This window comes from Amblyomma maculatum, chromosome 5, assembly GCF_055883805.1.
Source record: "Amblyomma maculatum isolate TAMU_Amacu chromosome 5, ASM5588380v1, whole genome shotgun sequence".
Lineage (NCBI taxonomy): Eukaryota > Metazoa > Arthropoda > Arachnida > Ixodida > Ixodidae > Amblyomma > Amblyomma maculatum.
In genome coordinates this window covers 4,739,221-4,758,913 of record NC_139348.1, presented here as the reverse complement: position 1 = coordinate 4,758,913, position 19,693 = coordinate 4,739,221, and the positions used below count along the sequence as shown (strand labels likewise).

General features: G+C 44.5%; 1 pseudogene across 1 annotated transcript; it reads left to right on the top strand.

The window, feature by feature from the left end:
• The first annotated feature begins 424 nt into the window (after positions 1 to 424).
• LOC146187645 (uncharacterized) lies at positions 425 to 9,163 on the top strand (annotated as a pseudogene). Its single transcript, XR_014707346.1, has 4 exons — positions 425 to 535; positions 2,385 to 2,458; positions 7,456 to 8,906; positions 8,994 to 9,163. The product of XR_014707346.1 is annotated as an uncharacterized LOC146187645 (transcript).
• The last annotated feature ends 10,530 nt before the right edge of the window (positions 9,164 to 19,693 follow it).

Genomic DNA, 19,693 nt, shown 5'->3' with positions numbered 1-19,693 from the left:
AGATGATGCTGCGGGTAGTTCCTTATGGATAAGGCAAAAGCACTACAACAGAGAAGTGGCTGTGAAAACGATCATTTGTTCGATGAACTTGAGGCAACGGGTTCGTTCTCCAAAATGAAAAAGCTACCTTCTAATCGCTTATTTAAAGTCACATGATCGTGCTATGACAACACGGTTTCGTTTTGTATGCGCGTTCTCACTAACAACTGGATTTGTACTAGAGGTTAAGTAGATCCGGGGTAGTAATCGGCATCCAATACAGGCTTATTGGGTAGTGAGTGCTGGCCGGCTTCCTGGTTAACATGGCACGTGGCCGACGGTGGGCATCCAAATTCCCGAGCAACCGTTGCCAAACACGTCGGCGTTCATTCGGGGTTACAAGCACGGGCCATGGTTGCTGGCCTACTTCTGCCCAACCGAGTACATGGCCGACCATGGGCCGCCGAATGGCCGAGCTACCATGGCCGAATTGGTTGGCGTTCAGTCGGGTGCCCGAGCTTGGGCCTTAGTAGATGGCCGACTTCCGCCTTACCTGGTATGTGGCCAACCATGGGTCGTCATTCGACCGAGCTCCGAATGCTGGTAGATCGGCTGCCGACCAGCTGCCGATGATCGGCCATAGGTTGGCAGTCGGCCAATGCTGTCTGGGAAACGAGGAGGCTATGTGGTGTAAGCTACAAACTGGAGTATTCCCGAACCCCCAGCTTTAAGCAAGTGGCACCTGAAAATTTTCAGCCCCAGTTGAAAACGTGGCGATGGCATAGAGGACATGATCCACATGATATGGAAGTGTCCTAATTTTGGAGAACTTGACAGAAGAGATGAGTCTATGGAGGCGCTATTTCTCAAACAGGACGAAAAAGGGCAAAGTGAAGTCATCCATCTCGCCCTGGCCGCTGTTCAGATCCAAGAGATCCAGGTTGACGTCTGAGGGAAAAGACATGGATGGGACAGAGTTGCGCCTCGGATCCTCGCCAACCTTTCGACGAGTGCAAATAAATGTTATTTTTCTCTCTCGAAGGTCCATGGGCCTTAAATGAAATGTAGTGGTGTTAGGTGCGAAGTTTTTCACGAGGTAGTCGTTTTGTTTGACGCGTGGAAACTGACGCGTGAACGAGCTCTATTGCAGTACAGAGCAGTTGGCGCTGGCCGGTGACATAAGAATTCGCTGTTGTCTTCTTTCCGCAGTGGTTTATTGGGGCTCGTGACAACACTCACCATTGGAATGCTTCTGGCCCCACTTGTAGACTAGAGGGATGTCGAGTTTTCGTAGACGCAGGCTCCATTGAGAAAAGCGTTTAGAGAGATATTTCAAATTTGCGAGCAAGCACATGGAGCGCGGTGAATGTTCGTCCGTACAAGTGGCGAGAAACTTTCAACGTGCCAATATGATGACGAAATTTTCTCGGTTGTTGAATAGTTACCTTCGCATTTGGGCTGTGAATGGCTAGCGTGCGCGATTACATTCTTTTGTCCGTAACGTTTCTGAATGACGACCCCTTCTAAACTAATGCTGGCATGGCTATGAATTTCCGTCTCGTCGTTTTGATCAAAGTGCCTTTGAAAGGAAGAGACTGTAATAGCTTCTTAATTTCTTTGAAGGCTTTTGTTTGCGGCGCTTTAATGTGAAAGGCTGAAAACTGAGTGAAAGGTTCAGTTGTGCTCGAAAAGTTCCTAACAGGTGACAAGTAATACGTGCGCAGTCTACAAGAAATCTGCGCACAGCTTACTTGTATGCAGCTGCAAGCTGTGCCACATCAACACACCACTGTTTTCTATTTCTTTGGGAGAACTCCATAATCTTTTAAAATATGATATACAAACAGCAGATCCTACTTTGCGAAGTCGCATATCTCTCGTTTCCATTTTGGTCCTGGTGACTATTGCTTCCAATATGTCCCGAAGCGTTTTCAAGTGTTCGTCAGAGCTTGAGATGAAGAAAACGACGTCATCTAAGTATACCAGACCTACTTGCTAGTTCAAGCTTGCCATTATACTATCCATCACTCCTTGAAATGTCGCAGGGGCGAAGGAGATGAAAAATGCGATCACCGTGAACTCCAATTGACCGTCTGGTGTGATTAAAACGGCTTTGCGGTGATTTTTGTCGATCTCAGTTTCCTAGTAGGCGCTGTTCATGTCTATCGATGGTAAGCACCTGCCGTTGCATAGTCAGTCCAGTGTGTGGTCCCCCGACGTCATCATTTATTTCAAGGTACGACATACTACATCACTGATAATGACATAATTTCAAGGCACAACATGTATACACCACTGATGACGTCATCAAATTAAAGCGTTATGGACGGACGGACACGATTGTGGCCGCGAGCATTGACATTAAAGACTTTCGCCTGAAAACTTCTTTTCAATTCCTTGAGCAGAATCGAACTATTGTCTCCTTGCACTCTCGGCCTGCTTGGCAGATCTTCAGTGACAAATCCTCCATAACAGAAAGGTAGGAAGCAATTGAGGCCTGGAGTCCTCGGTTCTCAAGTACACTCTTTGTTGCCGAGAATCCTATAAGTTTGCTTCCAAGGTATGTACAGAAGCTCCTCCGACATTTTTAGAAGATGTAATATTTCAAAGGGTTATTAGCAAATGTTACAGAAGGAATTTAAAGAGCCGATGAAATAGTACTTACTACTTCCAAGTTTACACCAAATTCCACAGGGTAATATACAATTCATGTTACACAAGAGATCCCAGAGTATGAGACCAAATTAAACATTTGTTATCGACAACACTAGCCCGCTAGACACCACCTAAGCTGAAGAAATAAGATATTATTTGGCTAAAATCACAAAATATAACAAAATATATAAAATTTCACAAAACTGTAAAACCAAAATAACTAAAATATGCATATTATGTAGATGTTTAAAAGACAATAAAGACGATGCATGTTTGATGTCATTTGGGATGTACTGAATTCCAGTGAGATGAAAGAAAACCCGACTATTTATTGCCAAAGTTAGTACGAACTTTGTGAAGTAAAATTTTTTCATGAACCATGAAATGCGTACATTAAGGTTAGTAATGTTAGTAGATTGCTAAATATTGGTATTATTGATGACGAAATAGCCGAATGCTTCAATGTTGAAACATGCTAGGTCATGTTCACGAAACATTTGGAGCTCATAGAATAGTCTGTATGTGGGACATTGCTGTTTTTGCCCGTCATTAATCTTATTGCTTGATTCTGAATGTGTCGAAGGGAGGAGAGATAAGAACTATCTTTCAAGCCTCCTGTTGTTATATAATAGTTAATATGACTATAAATAAATAATGGCAAAGTGTAGCACTTGTGAAAATAAACGGTGGCGCAACACGGACAAAGACGAGATGTTTTCCCCCCGTGCAAAAAAGAACTGCTTCCGTACGGATCAGCACACTCTAAAACAGCAAAAAGGGGCGATCACTTCGCTTTGCATAGAGGCCGCATTTCTTAAGTCTTGTACTCACATGTCTGAGGCTAGCTTCAACAATCAGATCGAAAGGCTTCCAATGGCTGGTTTCCCGTGTTTTGTTGTTTGAGGCATAGTGGAGGCCCTCCTACAAATAATGAAAGGTAAGAAGAAAAAATCTCATGCTAAGCCGGGTACAAGGCGACCACAAGTGGTTCGCTATATTTTCACCGAATGGCACACAACTTGCAGAAGGTTGCGGGCCGATATGACGTATCTGTCGTTTTCTCCGCACCCAAAAAGCTGAGTGGATTATGCTCGCAAATCGGGCAGAAGAAAGTTCTGTGTGAAAAGTGGCATGGCAAGCATTTCAGTTGTTGTGCTGTCGGACTGGTGTACGAATACCCACTGACGTGTGGAGGGGTCTATACAGGTCACACAAATCGCTGCATTAACCACAGTGCACGGGAGCATGAGAAATCATTAGTACCCATTGTAAAGAGTGCAATTGTGAGTCAATGCTTAACGGTATAAGGGTTCTGGGCAGGAGACGCGATCAGGTGGTACGTGAAATTCTTGAAGCTTTTATGATCAAAAAGGAGGGAAGCACTGGTGTCAGCTACTCTTCTGTATCTTTCCGTAGAAATGAAATTTCCTTTCTTGATAATTTTTTGTAACCTTATGTACTGTGTGACTTTAAGCCCTGATTTTTTTTTTTTGTAGCGGCCTTCTGTTGTTTTGTTAGGCGGACTGGTTATTATTTTCTTTGTTAGTTTGACTCGGCTTTCGCTGCGAGCGTCTTTCGTTGCTGTTGTTTTAGGTTAGACCGCGTTTGCTTCTTTTTTTTTTACTTTGCTTTTGCTACGATAGTTTTTAGTTCTTGTTTTTAGGTTTCTGACTGCTTTTTCTTCCCTTTTTTCACTATGCTTTTGCTATGATTGTTTTTTTGTTGTTGCTTTAGGTTTCTGACTGCTTTTGCTTCATTTGTTTGACTTTGCTTTTGCTACAGTCGTCTTTTGTTGTTGGTTTAGGTTTTTCAGGTTTTAGACTGCTTTTGCTTCAATTGTTTCCTCCGTTTTTGCTACGACTGTTTTCTCGTTTTATTTTTCGTTTTTTTAGTATTCGTGCTGGCTTGCTTTCCCTGTCATACTCTGCTGGTGCTACGAATGATTCACACTGACTTTGCTAAGAGATGACCTGCCTTCCGTTTCAATTTTTTTCTATTTCTGTCAGTTTTATCTGCTGGGGTTAGATATATCTTGTCTGGTATCCTGATGCTGCCGTCTGGCTTCCACGTGCTGGGTTCGCAGCGATTATTTGGCGATGAGTCTGATACTTAAGCTGTACGTATAAGCATGCAACTTTTCTGTTTAATAAATTGTTGGTAATGTGCGCATTTAGTGGCCCTTTCTTGTCTGTGTCCGTGTTGCGCCGCCGCTCATGTTCATCATGCACCAACTCGCCCCCCAGGCCTTTATTCTGCAGCACATGTATTCATGTTAAAAAATGAAGAGCCTGAAGCAGCGTTCTAATACTATATGACATCTTCCTTTCTAAGTCCGGAATGTGCAAGTTGAACTCCAGGCAACTATCAAGTATAACACCATGAAATAAGCAGTGATAAGAAGGGTGTATATGATTTGAATAAATACATGATGCTGATGAATTGACAAGACTTAGGGACCGGTAGCTAAATATCACAAACTTGATTTAGAAGGATTCATCAGAAATGTATCTCTAGAAGAGTGGGAGCCTGGGCCAGTTGGTACATTGTTACGAGCAAAACCAGTGAAAGAAAACAGGACGAAAGCTAGAGATGCACACACAACGACCACTGCATTATCAACTGTCTGTCACAGTCGACTGAACTAACAACTGTGATAGACAGTTGATAGTGCCAGTCGTCGTTGTATGTGCATCTCTCTTTCATCCTCGTTTCTTTGACTGGTTTTCCTCGTAACTTTATTTCTAGCACATCAATTGGCGATGTTTTTGAGGTGGTGGTTTAGTGTCATGGTAAGGGAGTTCAAAAATTTTTCAGGTGATAAGATAGTGGTATTGCATACAAAATACACTCAGAAGCCCGGCTTAAACGCTTCGGTAGATCAGTGACATAAATTAAAACTAAAAGTGGACCAAGTATCGAACCCGAGGTAGGGTGCTTCCACGTAAAATCGTACAACTGATAGTAGGTCGACCTTTTATATTTCTTTCAAAATTGTATTCTTGTCTGATAACTAAAAGAAGAGATCTGCAATTTGTTTTGTTACCAAATTTTTTTCGAGGCACAGGGAATTAATAATGACGAAGAGGTTGAGTGGCAAGCTTATCTTGTTTGCTGTTTTGGCCAACTTTAGCTATGAATTATATAAAATATAATTAAGATGGGTAGCTGAATTTGTCTGACTAAATAGATGCATGCTTTTATTTTACAGACCGTGGCTTACATATGTTTTTGACCACCTGGTTCCGAGTCAAGTCGAAAAGGAACGAATCAATCCCTGGAAGGATGTCCCGACCGTTGATGTTAAATCCCAGGCTACAGTGAACAAGCTGAAAGAAATTAGTATGCTGGCAACATGCAAGTCTATTCTTTTTGCGTCATGAAAAAAGACTACGCAAGTGTCCTTACGGATGCTGACCTTGAGATATGTAAGTCCGTCCTGCGAATGCTGATCAAATCTAAGGCTCCGACTCTCTACGTGCATCAATTTCGAAGCTGCAAGTGTGGTAAATTAGGTATTGACACTGAATCCATACATTTTTACGTTAAAGTGGTAACAGGAAGCGCCCAGGCCTATTGTATGTTCCCCGGCCTGTTCAGTGCCACAGGTACAGCATGATGGCATATTGTGTGCCGTTTGTCGCAGCAAGGTTTTCTGCTATCGATGAGGCAGTACACACCAGCATGACAGTTTCAATATAGACTGTAAAATGCGCCAAATGATCGGGTGGCCTGAAGCGACGGATCAATACTGCCCGAAAATGATAAATGAGATACTTGTTTTTTAAAGATGGTTAAAGGCAATTCACCCAATCAGTACGCAGCTGCATCCACTCGTCGCCGCAAGCGCCGGTCATGACGCCGACACGACGAGTCACATATCAAGCGAAGTCTAGATAATCCAACGTCTCTACTAGCAACAGCTCAGGTCAACGTTTTTAGATTAGGGTCAGTTGGAGAAGACCCCGCCGGAGGCGGCCCTAACTCGTATCCTATCCAAAGGGAGACGCTACCGTGGCGTTGAGATTGGGTGGGAGGCCATCGCCGCTGTCAGCGCTGTCGCGACGCATGTGTTCGTTGCTTCGTTTGCTGTGTGTTTTGGCGTTGATTGATGGTGCACTCTCTTGAGGTGTTTGTGATTGCGTCTTTATGTGTTGCTTTATAAGACTGTGACATACGACCATGTGTCATAATGTTGTAAGCTTTATCAACATGCCAACGTGCAGCGCGCCGGGCTGCCGAAGTGGATACGCTTCTGAAGAAAAAAGTTGCGATCAGCGGCATTTCTTCAAATCTCCCAATGACCCCCTACTGCTCAGGGCGTGGACAGCTACTATTCCGCGAAAAGACTTCAAAGTAACACCTAAGACCTACATTTGCGATGTACATTTCGAACCGGAGGACCTCGTAACTTGCTACGAGCGCATCATTAACCGCAGAACTGTTCGGATTCGACAAGGAAGGTGGACACTTAAGCAAAGTGCGGTGCCACGAATTTTTTTCAAATATTCCAGTGCACCTTTCGAAGCCAAAGGCATCGAGGTCTGGACGGAAACCCTCAAAACGAAGAGCTATACAGTGAACCGCGATGTTCGGATGTTGGAATGCGACGATAGCGTAGGCTGTGTAAACGTCAAAAACGTCTTTCCGGACGAAGCTGGGCTATTTTCCGAGCCAGATTTGAGTTCAGATGAAGAAAATTGCTTTGCTGCCTTTTTTGAATCCTGGAATGTAGAGCTCGTCACCGAGGAAGTTATTTTCTTGATAATTTATGAAAGCAGCGGTATGGTTGCAATTGACAGACCAGTGGTAGTGAAGCTCAAGAGGAAAACTTGTTCCTCCGTGTATATATATCGAATACGGTTCGGGAGAAAAGCTACAGCTGTCAAGCTTGAAGGAAGTTTCGTCATTTCTAAATTATGTTGGCAACATAAAAGCTTGTCTGGGTTGTCACTATACTGTATTACCGTCCATTTCGTCCGCAATAACTGCTCTCAAGAGTCACAACATGTGGAGAAGCACAAAGTGTTTTTGGCTTTCTCAGCAAAACTTGTGCTCTATGTGCACGAGAGAAGAGGAACCAAGAAAGAAAAGGAAAGCAATGGACCAAACCTGAGAAAAAGGCTTTTTCAAGACTAAAAAACTTGAGAAAGAAAGTTATGAGTGCAATTTTCCGACAGGAAGCCAAGGAAAAGATTCGGTCAATGAAGGTGCGCCTGTCCGAAGTTTCAAGCAGAGAAATTGATGAAGTCGTAGAGGTTCTTTCTCATGCACAGCTAGCTCTACGCTCAGCACTGAAAGCGTCCAAAGCGAAGTCAACCAGAGAAAAGCGCTATGAATCTGAATGGCTCATGACATGCCTCCTCCCAAAGATTTTAAGCCCTCCTTCTTATAAGCTGACGTCGAAATGAACCTCCTGCCAATGCTTACCTCTTCATGCCTGAAACAAATTATCAAGGGAATGCCTTGTGAATTTGGCCTCAATAAGGTTTCGCTTGCCAGCATTGGTGCATTCATGCAGCAAGAAGGAGTCAGGCGCTGTGTAACGCTCATATTAGATGAGATGAAAGTGAGGCGAACTGGGTCGCATTCAACAAAGCACCCTATAAGGTTGATTAGTTCGTTGATTATGAGGATGACCAGGAATCAACTGCAGTAGCAGATCATGCACTTGTTCTTACATTTGTACCCTTCTTTCATTCTTGGGTACAACCGATTGCAAGCTTGGCAACAAAGAATGCAGCTCCTGGGTGAGTCCTGGCGAGGATGGTATTAGAAGCTGTCATGTAACTTTATAAACAGAAGGCCACAGTTGTAGCAGTCATCAGTGATGGAGCAAGCACTAACAAGGTCATGTGGTCGACATTCGGCATCAGAGGCAACTTTCACGCACCTAAGCACAAAACTGAACACTCATGCATTCCGGGCAAGAGTCTATACTTCCTTTGGGATGTGCCTCACAATACTTCCTTTGGGATGTGCCTCACATTATTAAATGTGTAAGGAACCATCTTCTTCGCCATAAGTATGGCATGGTGAATATGCATTATTTTAAGTTAGCTTACACTAAGGTTTTCCTCTAAACCTAAGGTATTGTGCATACTCTTAAATAATCGTTTTACTTACAGATTGGAGAACACGAAGTCAACTTCGATCATTGCCGTGTACTGCAGGAAGTTGAGAGCAAGCATCCACTTCGTGTGGTACCAAAACTGACAAAGGAGCATGTAAACCCTGATAATTTCAGGAAAATGAACTTGAGACTGGCTGTGCAGGTTGGTGCGCACTAATAATTTTTTGCACTTGATGCAAATTATTTCATGCCTGTGCTTAACCTATCAAAACGTATTTCATAATTGCAGCTTTTCAGCCGTAGCACTGCAAATGGCTTGACGCTGTACAAAAGTCTTCGACAACCCGGGCTGGAAAATTGTGATGGTACAGCTCAGTTCACATTCATGGTGAGCAGTCTCCTTGATTCCCTAAAGGTTAAGCCACCACGGTTTTGGACCAAAAGCTCATTGAAAGAAATTGGGGTATGTAAAAATTAACTTTATGATATTTGATACTAATTGTTATAAGGAAAAGAAATGCAATGTTTGCGTCACAGGTGACTGTGGAGTCTCTCCGAGTGACGTTGTCATCTGTCCTAGACCTGATCACTGACCTGCTTTCCAATGGAGCACACTATGTTGTCACTAGAAAACTGAACCAAGATCCTTTGAAGGTAAGAAGTCTGGAATCATTATCAACGTTACATATCTGCTATTACAGGTGGGCAAATGTTTGGAAATGTTCTAGTAAAAAAGACTTCACATCATCTTTTGTCTGACTTGTAGAGATTTTTTTAGTCACCTGGAGCTTTGGAGGTGAAGACCACCCGATCATCATAAGCTTCTAGCATATATACAGACTACTAGGTCTGTATACACCTATAAAGACTTGCGTCACTGGTAACGTCGTGGCAGAGCCAACACTCGTGCTTGCTGCTGTCCAAGACATCATGAAGGCAAGGAAGAAGGAACGGCTGGCAACACGAAAACAGGTCAAGGGTATGATAAAATGAAAGCTGCAGAAGCTCTGCACTCCTGCAAAGAGGGCTCTTTCAAAGGACAGCACTGCTCCAGATTATGAATACAGCATGCCATATACAAAAGACTGTGTTGTGTACTACCTGTATGGCTGTAGCCAAACAGATATAGCCACAGGAGCGTGTGGCTATAGCCACACACTTCTTTTTGAAGCATGAGAAGTGTGCTGCCTGCATAAGCGAAATCCAGTCATCACGTACGCAATGCCCAGAACCTTTTCTAACTCTTGAAAGAGAGTTCAAGGAAGGATGCCTTAAATATCTTTTATGGGAGCTGTTTAACCTAGTTAGAAATGTTGAAAACGAGATATCAACTCTACTGCAAGAAAACAACCTCTGTGTGGACACTTTCTGGAATATTCTAGATTGACTGAAAGGCTGTGGTGTGGTAGGTGTTGGGTGCTGCACTCACAGGGACACTCTGACTGCGGAAATTCTACAGTACTATGTAGTCCTGCAAATGCACTTTGCAGTAAAGGATGCTTGCAAATAGCTGACTGGTTGTGGCACAATTGCTTCTGTGAGAACGAAGATGAAGTTTATGTAGACTGGCCTTTTGGACAAATAAATACATCCACGGGATATAAAAGGATGCATGTAAATAAAGATAGGTTATGATTATGTATTGAGCTGTGCTTTGTATTTCACTTACCCGGGAGTCATTCCTTTTTTTACAATTAGAAGCTTTTTTTAGGCTGCTCAGAATAACTCAAACAGCCAAGAGGTCGGCGTACATGAGGCATCTGTAGAGTAAATGCGGTGTAAAATTATAAACATCCCCGCAGTGAGACAAGTTTACTGACCTAATTCATATCACCGCGGCGCCATATAGTATAAAACAGGTAACCGCAGCTCTGAACGGTGATTAACGATACCTTTTTAACGTAGTTGTCGGTTTTGTAAATACGCGCATGCGCTGAATTCTAGTAGGTTGGAACCGCGCACCAGTTTTGTTAAAAACACAGCCGCTTATCGGAATATACTCGACTGATGTACAGATGTGTCCTATCGATGCCACGATACAAGATCATCTCTAACAAGGTTTGTGTTAGGAGGACCGCGCTGGAGGTGGAGGGGAGCGTGGAAAACGCCTGTGCAGTGCAGCCGCTACCATCCAACAGTTGGTTCAAGCTGATTTTTTAAGTCGGTCGTTGCCTAGTTTGGGCATTGTTTTTCCTGTGTACTATCACGAAATTCATTTTTGTGTGTAAATTTCATTTAGCCAGCGGACCCCAGTGGCTTTAAGGTCTTAACGTTGATGCGCAGGCTTCTTGCTTCCGCCTTTCAACACGGAGAAGTAGCAGACGATACCAGAAGGGGCTATCCTAACGCAACAGTAGCGCCGCCGCCTTGCGGGATACGCGTGGCGCCCGCTCCGTATACATGGCGCGGGTGCGCTCTTTCCCAACTGACCTGATCTAAAAACGTTGGCTCAGGTACCGCCGTAGCTCGAGCCAAAACTCTAGTTGACAGATGATGCATTAGCCGCATCATATAATGCCGAGTGGCCCTTTTTATCATCAGCGACTCTCGCAATTACATGTTCCAGTTTAATTGCAATAACAGCTGACAATAGTGACAACTTGGTCCGTCACCTGGGGGAAAAAGTCTGAAACAGATTTTGCGTTCAGTGCAAGTGCTGGTGTTGGGAGTCAAGTTTCTCATTTGGTCCCTCTTTGGTTGCCTTTTAGTGTCTCTTGCGGCACTGTAGTAATTCACTAGGTGTCAAAAAACTAACGCTTAATCTGTGCACATTCACCGCAGTTCCTTAACGCTCTGGAATGCTCGATGTTTTCGAATCGTCTGGATGATTTCCGTGAGCAGGTGCAGAAGTATCGATTCCCTATAATTGTGATCTGTGAGCCCAGCATGCCGTCTGCATTTCTGAATATGTGCTGCTATGATCTGGGAAAAAAGAAGAATCGAGCATATTATTCGTGTCTAACGCCGAGACATTGCATACGTCCTCTATACCTACAGACCCAGAACACGAACCAGTACATTTCTTGGGCATTAATGATAAAAAGGACGAATACGTTCTGTGACTGGCGCAATTATATTCCTCTGAGTGTGACTTTAGCCATTCATAGCGGTCTTCGGCAGCGCCTCATATCAATGTTGTCGCGTGCCATGCTCGCAACCATGGGTGGGGTAGTGTCATAATGAGCAATTGAGGAAGAAACCTGGCCGACCTTATGGATACACAGCAACTAGACAGTATAAATAACAGCTCATTGACGTTTCTACTTGGGACATCCTACTGCAGCTGCTTGGATGTGGCATTGTTTCCAGAAGTCTACACCCCTCCTTTAGTTGATGCAGTAATGTGGAAACACATGGTAGTGATTACATACCAACGTGGCAACATACCAACGTACCACATACCAACGTGCATACGTCTTTGCTGAAAGTAACCGAGCAGCCCACTGGCTGTCTGAGCAGGCGCAGGGCCGAGCAGCGGAGCGGGGGTCGCGATCGGTGGCCGCTGCACAACTGCCGCGAGTGTAAAGTGGCTGACGCAATTCTACTTTCTCGCTATTTTTCTTGGCAATGATGAAATGTAAGTGGATAACATAAGGGCTTTGATTTCGCGCCTTCGAATACTGAGAAAGGTCGCTGCTTGCAGCAAAACTCGCTCAACGATCATTTATTACAGGTTCCGTGAACCATCCGCTCCTTGTTACAACACCTTGCGCGTTTAACATCGGTACGCAGCTCCTGTAGTTGGAAAACGCGTACTGTTATCCTATTTGGAGTGGTAGCAAAGTAAGATGGAGCACGGTTCTCAGAACATCAATGCGGTTGTTGTCACGATTCTCTAGTCTTCAGCGCTGATGCTTCATTGAGCTGGAGGAGAGAGAAAAACTGGGGAAGGTTTCCCTGATTCAAGTGCCCCTATTGCTATATAAATAGCAAAATAAATCCGCTAATGCCGCATCTGCAGCCACTTGCTATTGCACTGTCTTGACGATTGTAACGTCAAACCGAATGCGGAAACGTTGAGTAAGGAGTATATCTGCCTAAATCATAATAAGCAATATAGTAAATGCGTGATGTATGCGTAAATGTTCCCTAACGTTTGACCCTAAGAATGCATGAAAATATTGTTTTTCTAGTTGCACTAAACCACCCGCTGAACTCCACCACGTTGCGGCCAGGGACTTCAGCAAGGGCAGGAATGCAGGTTCCGAAGGTGACCTTGTGTGGCACTTGAGGTTACATGCAGATTTATTTTAAATGGGTATTGATATTACCACTCTACTAGCAGGTACTGCGCCATAATTCAAGTGGCTCTGTAATAGTGAAGGAAAGATGCCAACAGTCGGCGAGGCCAAGGAAAGCGTTGGGGATGATACTTTGTCTTTTTTTGTTTACTTGGATAATCACAAAAATTAGCAATGTAATCTGTTTAGGGGAAAGATTATTAAGCACAAAGTAGAAGGTTCGGTTCCCACCATCGGCACGTTTTTTTTTCTTCTACTTTGTGTTTAATTATCTTTCCCCTAAACAGGTTACATTACCAATTTCTGTGATCCAAGTAAAAGATAATTAAACACAAATTAGAAGAAAAAACAACGTGCCGATGGTGGGAACCGAACCTTCTACTTTGTGTTTAATTATCTTTCCCCTAAATAGATTACATTACTAATTTCTGTGATTATCCAAGTAAACATTAAAAAAAAGCGACATTTCGGCGTAGCCCTGCCTTTCTCAAGACTGGAAACTAGAAGCAGTATGAATCCCTTTATCGCTTGTGTACACCTGGAGCAACCAATTACGTACGTCTATTTCACACACACACACACACACACACACACACACACACACACACACACACACACACACACACACACACACACACACACACACACACACACACACACACACACACACACACACACACACACACACACACACACACACACACACACACACACACACACACACACACACACACACACACACACACACACACACACACACACACACACACACACACACACACACACACACACACACACACACACACACACACACACACACACACACACACACACACACACACACACACACACACACACACACACACACACACACACACACACACACACACACACACACACACACACACACACACACACACACACACACACACACACACACACACACACACACACACACACACACACACACACACACACACACACACACACACACACACACACACACACACACACACACACACACACACACACACACACACACACACACACACACACACACACACACACACACACGTATGTATGTATGTATGTATGTATGTATGTATGTATGTATGTATGTATGTATGTATGTATGTATGTATGTATGTATGTATGTATGTATGTATGTATGTATGTATGTATGTATGTATGTATGTATGTATGTATGTATGTATGTATGTATGTATGTATGTATGTATGTATGTATGTATGTATGTATGTATGTATGTATGTATGTATGTATGTATGTATGTATGTATGTATGTATGTATGTATGTATGTATGTATGTATGTATGTATGTATGTATGTATGTATGTATGTATGTATGTATGTATGTATGTATGTATGTATGTATGTATGTATGTATGTATGTATGTATGTATGTATGTATGTATGTATGTATGTATGTATGTATGTATGTATGTATGTATGTATGTATGTATGTATGTATGTATGTATGTATGTATGTATGTATGTATGTATGTATGTATGTATGTATGTATGTATGTATGTATGTATGTATGTATGTATGTATGTATGTATGTATGTATGTATGTATGTATGTATGTATGTATGTATGTATGTATGTATGTATGTATGTATGTATGTATGTATGTATGTATGTATGTATGTATGTATGTATGTATGTATGTATGTATGTATGTATGTATGTATGTATGTATGTATGTATGTATGTATGTATGTATGTATGTATGTATGTATGTATGTATGTATGTATGTATGTATGTATGTATGTATGTATGTATGTATGTATGTATGTATGTATGTATGTATGTATGTATGTATGTATGTATGTATGTATGTATGTATGTATGTATGTATGTATGTATGTATGTATGTATGTATGTATGTATGTATGTATGTATGTATGTATGTATGTATGTATGTATGTATGTATGTATGTATGTATGTATGTATGTATGTATGTATGTATGTATGTATGTATGTATGTATGTATGTATGTATGTATGTATGTATGTATGTATGTATGTATGTATGTATGTATGTATGTATGTATGTATGTATGTATGTATGTATGTATGTATGTATGTATGTATGTATGTATGTATGTATGTATGTATGTATGTATGTATGTATGTATGTATGTATGTATGTATGTATATATAGAATATTCGGAGGTCGTGGGTTCGGTTCCCACCACCGGCACGTTGTTTTTTCGTCTACTTTGTGTTTAATTCTCTTACCCTTAAACAGATTACATTACTAATTTATGTGATTATCGAAGTAAAATAAAAAAAAAGACAAAGTACAATCCCCAACGCTTTCCTTGGCCTCGCCGACTGTTGGCTTCTTTCCTTCATGTATTATAACGAGCACCCTCATTTCACCTTAATTTATCGGTCTGTAATAGTGAGTAATATTAAACTATTTCGCAGTCCTCCGGTTTTTATTCATTTCGCGAGCATATTGCTGTGAGGTTTAGAGCATGTTTCCGTAAATAAACGGCTGAATGTATTGTGAAATTCAGTGTGGCGTGAGTGACATTGTTTCATGCCTTGTGAAAATGAGTGGGGCAGATCAACGAAAGATTACCAACGCAAAATGCATTGCGCTTTTTTTCTGCACATCACCAGGGAAATGTGAAACAGCTGGAAATCTTGCCTCAATTTTTGTTGCAAAAGAAACACTACGCCAGTCACTTCGCCTCTTAAGCGTGGTCGTACCTCCACCGCGGCGCCCACTCCACGAATGACCTTGGGCCAAGAAGAAAAAGATGAAGAGAACGCTGGTGATAACCAGAACTTGTCCCTGTGGGAACATTTTTAAGGCCTTTGGAGCCGGTCCCTGGATTGTCTAACCCCATATTTACTTGGATCCCATCATACCTCTTTGATAATATTTTGTGTTGGTATAAGCTGCCTCAGGTTGTTTTTACGAACTGCTCGCTGTCGAAACTTTCTCTATCAATAAATTCTTCAGCAGAAGTTAACCACCGGCGGCCTGATAATATAATCTTATTTGATGACATCCTTCCAGGGAATGCTGAGAATTTTCCTGCCAAAGTATTAAATGGCCTCATAAAGGAGTATCTAGAGAGTTTTCCGAGCCAAATTGACATTTTTACAGACGCCTCCCCGCAGAATGAAAAAGCCGCTATTGGCATATACTCCCGGGCTCTGGACTGCAGTTATTTTGGGTCTCTGTCTATACGCCTATTTTTGCTGCTCATTTTCTGGCCATTTAATTGGCCTTGACAAATATCCTCGCCCCAAACTTGCCGACGACACCGACATTCCGCCCAACTGTGCTGTGATTGTTCCCGTGTGTGTACCCTTTTCTTTAGATGCGACTGTTCTTTTTTCGCCTTTTGCCATGTTCGCCTCTCGCCGTCACCTCCTTCTTCCCTTTGCTATCATCGATATTACCTGCGGTGCCCCTGACATTGTTGTTGCGAATGCCTCAACCGCTGTGGTCCCGCTACTTCGTGGCGAATGCCATGGTCATATTGAAGTTGCTGAGCTCATCTCGCCGTATGAGGTTGATGGGTATTTACCACAGTGTGCCAACGGAGCCTCCCTAACGCCGATTACTGCGTCTTCCGATATACTGAGTTGAGAGCTTTTACAATCGTCCGTTGCCAGTGACCTCAACCCGACTCACCATGAGCAACTGTTTACTCTCCTCAACCAGTTCCGTTCTTCGTTTGACGCTCAGACGACTTCCTTGGGCCGTGCGACCGAGGTTGTTCACCACATCGACCCCGGCAGTCATGCCCCTCTTCGCCAGCGCCCTTACTGTATTCGCCTACGGAGCGCCGTGTTATTGCTGAGCAGGTGGACGACATACTACAACGTGGTGTAATTCAGCCTTCATCTAGTCCGTGGTCGTCTCGCGTGGTACTTGTGCAAAAAAAGGATGGCTCCATAAGGCGTTGCGTTGACTACCGCCGTCTTAACAAAATTACACGTAAGGACGTATAACCACTAACCCGTATTGACGACGCCATCGATTGTTTCCAAGGATCCGAGATTTTTTCATCCCTCGACCTGCGCTCTGGCTATTGGCAAGTCCCTATTGCTGAGTCTGACCGACCCAAGACAACCTTTGTTACCCCTGATGGACTATATGAGTTCACTGTGATGCCGTTTGTTCTTTGCAATGCTTCTGCTACGTTTGAGCGAAGGATGGACAACATCTTACGCGCCCTCAAGTGGAACATTTGTCTTTGGTATTTGGATGATATCGTCGTTTTCTCTCCCGATTTTCCGACGCACCTAGTGCGCTTGCACCAAATCCTGAGCTGTCCCACTGGCGCCGGTCTTCAACTTAACCTGAAGAAATGTCGTTTTGGCGCCCGCAAGCTGACAATACTGGATCATGTCGTGTCCAAAGAAGGCGTCCTGCCCGATCCGGACAAACTACGTGCGGCAAATGAATTCCCGAAACCGACTTCTGATAAAGAGCTGCGCAGCTTCGTCTACCTATGCTGATATTTTCGCCGTTTTGTCCGATATTTCACTACCATCATTGCACCGCTTACAAAATTGCTGAATGGTCCCGCCGACTTGTCTACATGGACCACACTCTGCGACGATGCTTTCACTACGCTCCGACGTCTTCTAACCTCACCGCCCATCCTTCGCCATTACGATCCATCAGCTCCTACAGAGGTGCACACTGACGCCAGCGGCATCGGCCTCGGAGCTGTCCTCGCTCAACGCAAACCCGGTTGTTCCGAATATGTGGTTGCTTACGCTATCCGAGCGCTAACTAAAGCTGAATCTAACTACACTGTCACGGAAAAGGAGCGTCTTGCAATCATGTGGGCCCTAACAAAGTTTCGCCCCTACTTATATGGCCGCCGCTTCGACGTCATCACCGACCACCATGCCCTCTGCTGGTTGGCTTCTCTGAAAGACTCTTCTGGACACCTCGGCCGCTCGGCTCTTCGCCTTCAAGACTGACTTCGACGGGATATATCGATCGGGACGCAAACACTCCGACGCTGACACCTTGTCGCGCTCGCCGCTGCCTTCTTCTGCACCCTCCGACGCGATATCTGAACGCTCCCTTGCAGCCCTCACTTCCGACGACCTGCCTTTTGAACAACGTCGGCATCCCTGGATATCTTCGCTCCTAGACGTCCTAACCGCGTCCTAAACGTCTTCATTCCCCCGAAACCTTCGTTGCCAAGCTTCCCATTTTACAATCCGGGGTGATCAGCTATATCGCAAAAGCTATCGCCCGGATGGTCGCAAATGGCTCTTGGTCATTCCTCGCCATCTTCGCCCAGAAATTTGTGCCCATCACCATGCCGACCCGCAAAGCGCACATGCTGGCTTGTTGAAGACATACGAGCGGCTTCGCCAGCGGTACTACTGGCGGGGGATGTACAATTTTGTCCGCTGCTATATTCGCTCCTGTACTGCTTGTCAGCAGCGGAAGTCATCTCCGCGCCCCTCCGCCAGCCCATTACAGCCATTGCCTTGTCCAGCACGACCCTTTGATCGTGTCGGCATCAAGCTCTACGGCCCCCTTCCATCTACGACATCAGGCAACCGCTGGATAATAGTTGCCGTGGATCCCCTCACTTGCTACGCGGAGACAGCAGCCCTGCCTACGGGTAGTGCTCGTGACGTCGCTCTTTCATCCTACGTCCCTTCGTTCTACGTCACGGAGCTCCTGGTGAACTTCTCAGTGACCGCGGCCGCGTCTTCCTATCTGAAGTGGTTAACGAGCTGTCGGAAGCTGGCCAAACAATACATCGAACCACCACAGCTTACCATACTTGCTTACCACCCCGACAGTTCAGAGTACACTCCTCTTTCTGCTGTTGCCCGTAATGGTGAGCAGTGCCGTCAGCTGGCTCGCTCATTTACGTCGGACATACAAGATCTTCGCCGACATGAGAGCGATCAGGGCAAGCCCGCTTCTGACTTTCCTACCAAAACCCTCGTTTGGCTCTGTGTTCCGGCTTATTCCAAAGTCTCTGCAAAGTATAATGGCCCTTATCATGTATTAGAGCGCACATCACCAGTTAACTACCTCGTGGAGCCGGCAACGCCTTCTTCGGACCACCGTCATCGCGGGCGAGTTGTTCACGTCAGTCGACTGAGCCATACTACGATCCCCTTGTCATACCCTCGCCTTAAGTCGCCAGGATAGCTCCCTCTTTCCGCCGGGGCAATTGTAAGAAAGAAGATGATACAGCACCGACACTAACGACGATGAAGATGCCGATCAGCTGGCGCGCGCACTGAGTGCTCGGACTGCCTTGTTCGGACGAGATTGTGCTTCGCTCTACGATTGTCTTGTGTCGCCGGTCGCCGTCTCCAGTTCTTCAAATAACCCCCAATAAACCCCTCTTCAATAGTAATATCTAAGGTTATTTTACTTTCGGACAGGGATGGCCACAGGCGTCGGAGCTGTGCGGACGTGTACCGCATGGGCTCCGCAGTTTTTACAACGTTTTGGGTGGTCCCTTTTGCGCCACGGTTCTGAAACCGGTACCGAAAGAATCGTGAAGTCAAGCGGCACCTGCGGATACCACTTTCGGATTTGGCGAGCGAACGTTGGGCAATTTCGGCCTTTTCTCGACCGCGCCGACGCGGGCACGGCGCAGCCGGCACCGCCGCCGGCCCCTCCGCCCATGGCTAGAGCTAACTCCGACGCCGTGACGACCGACATGAATCACTCCGGCCCTGGAGCAGGCCATGTAGTCGAAGG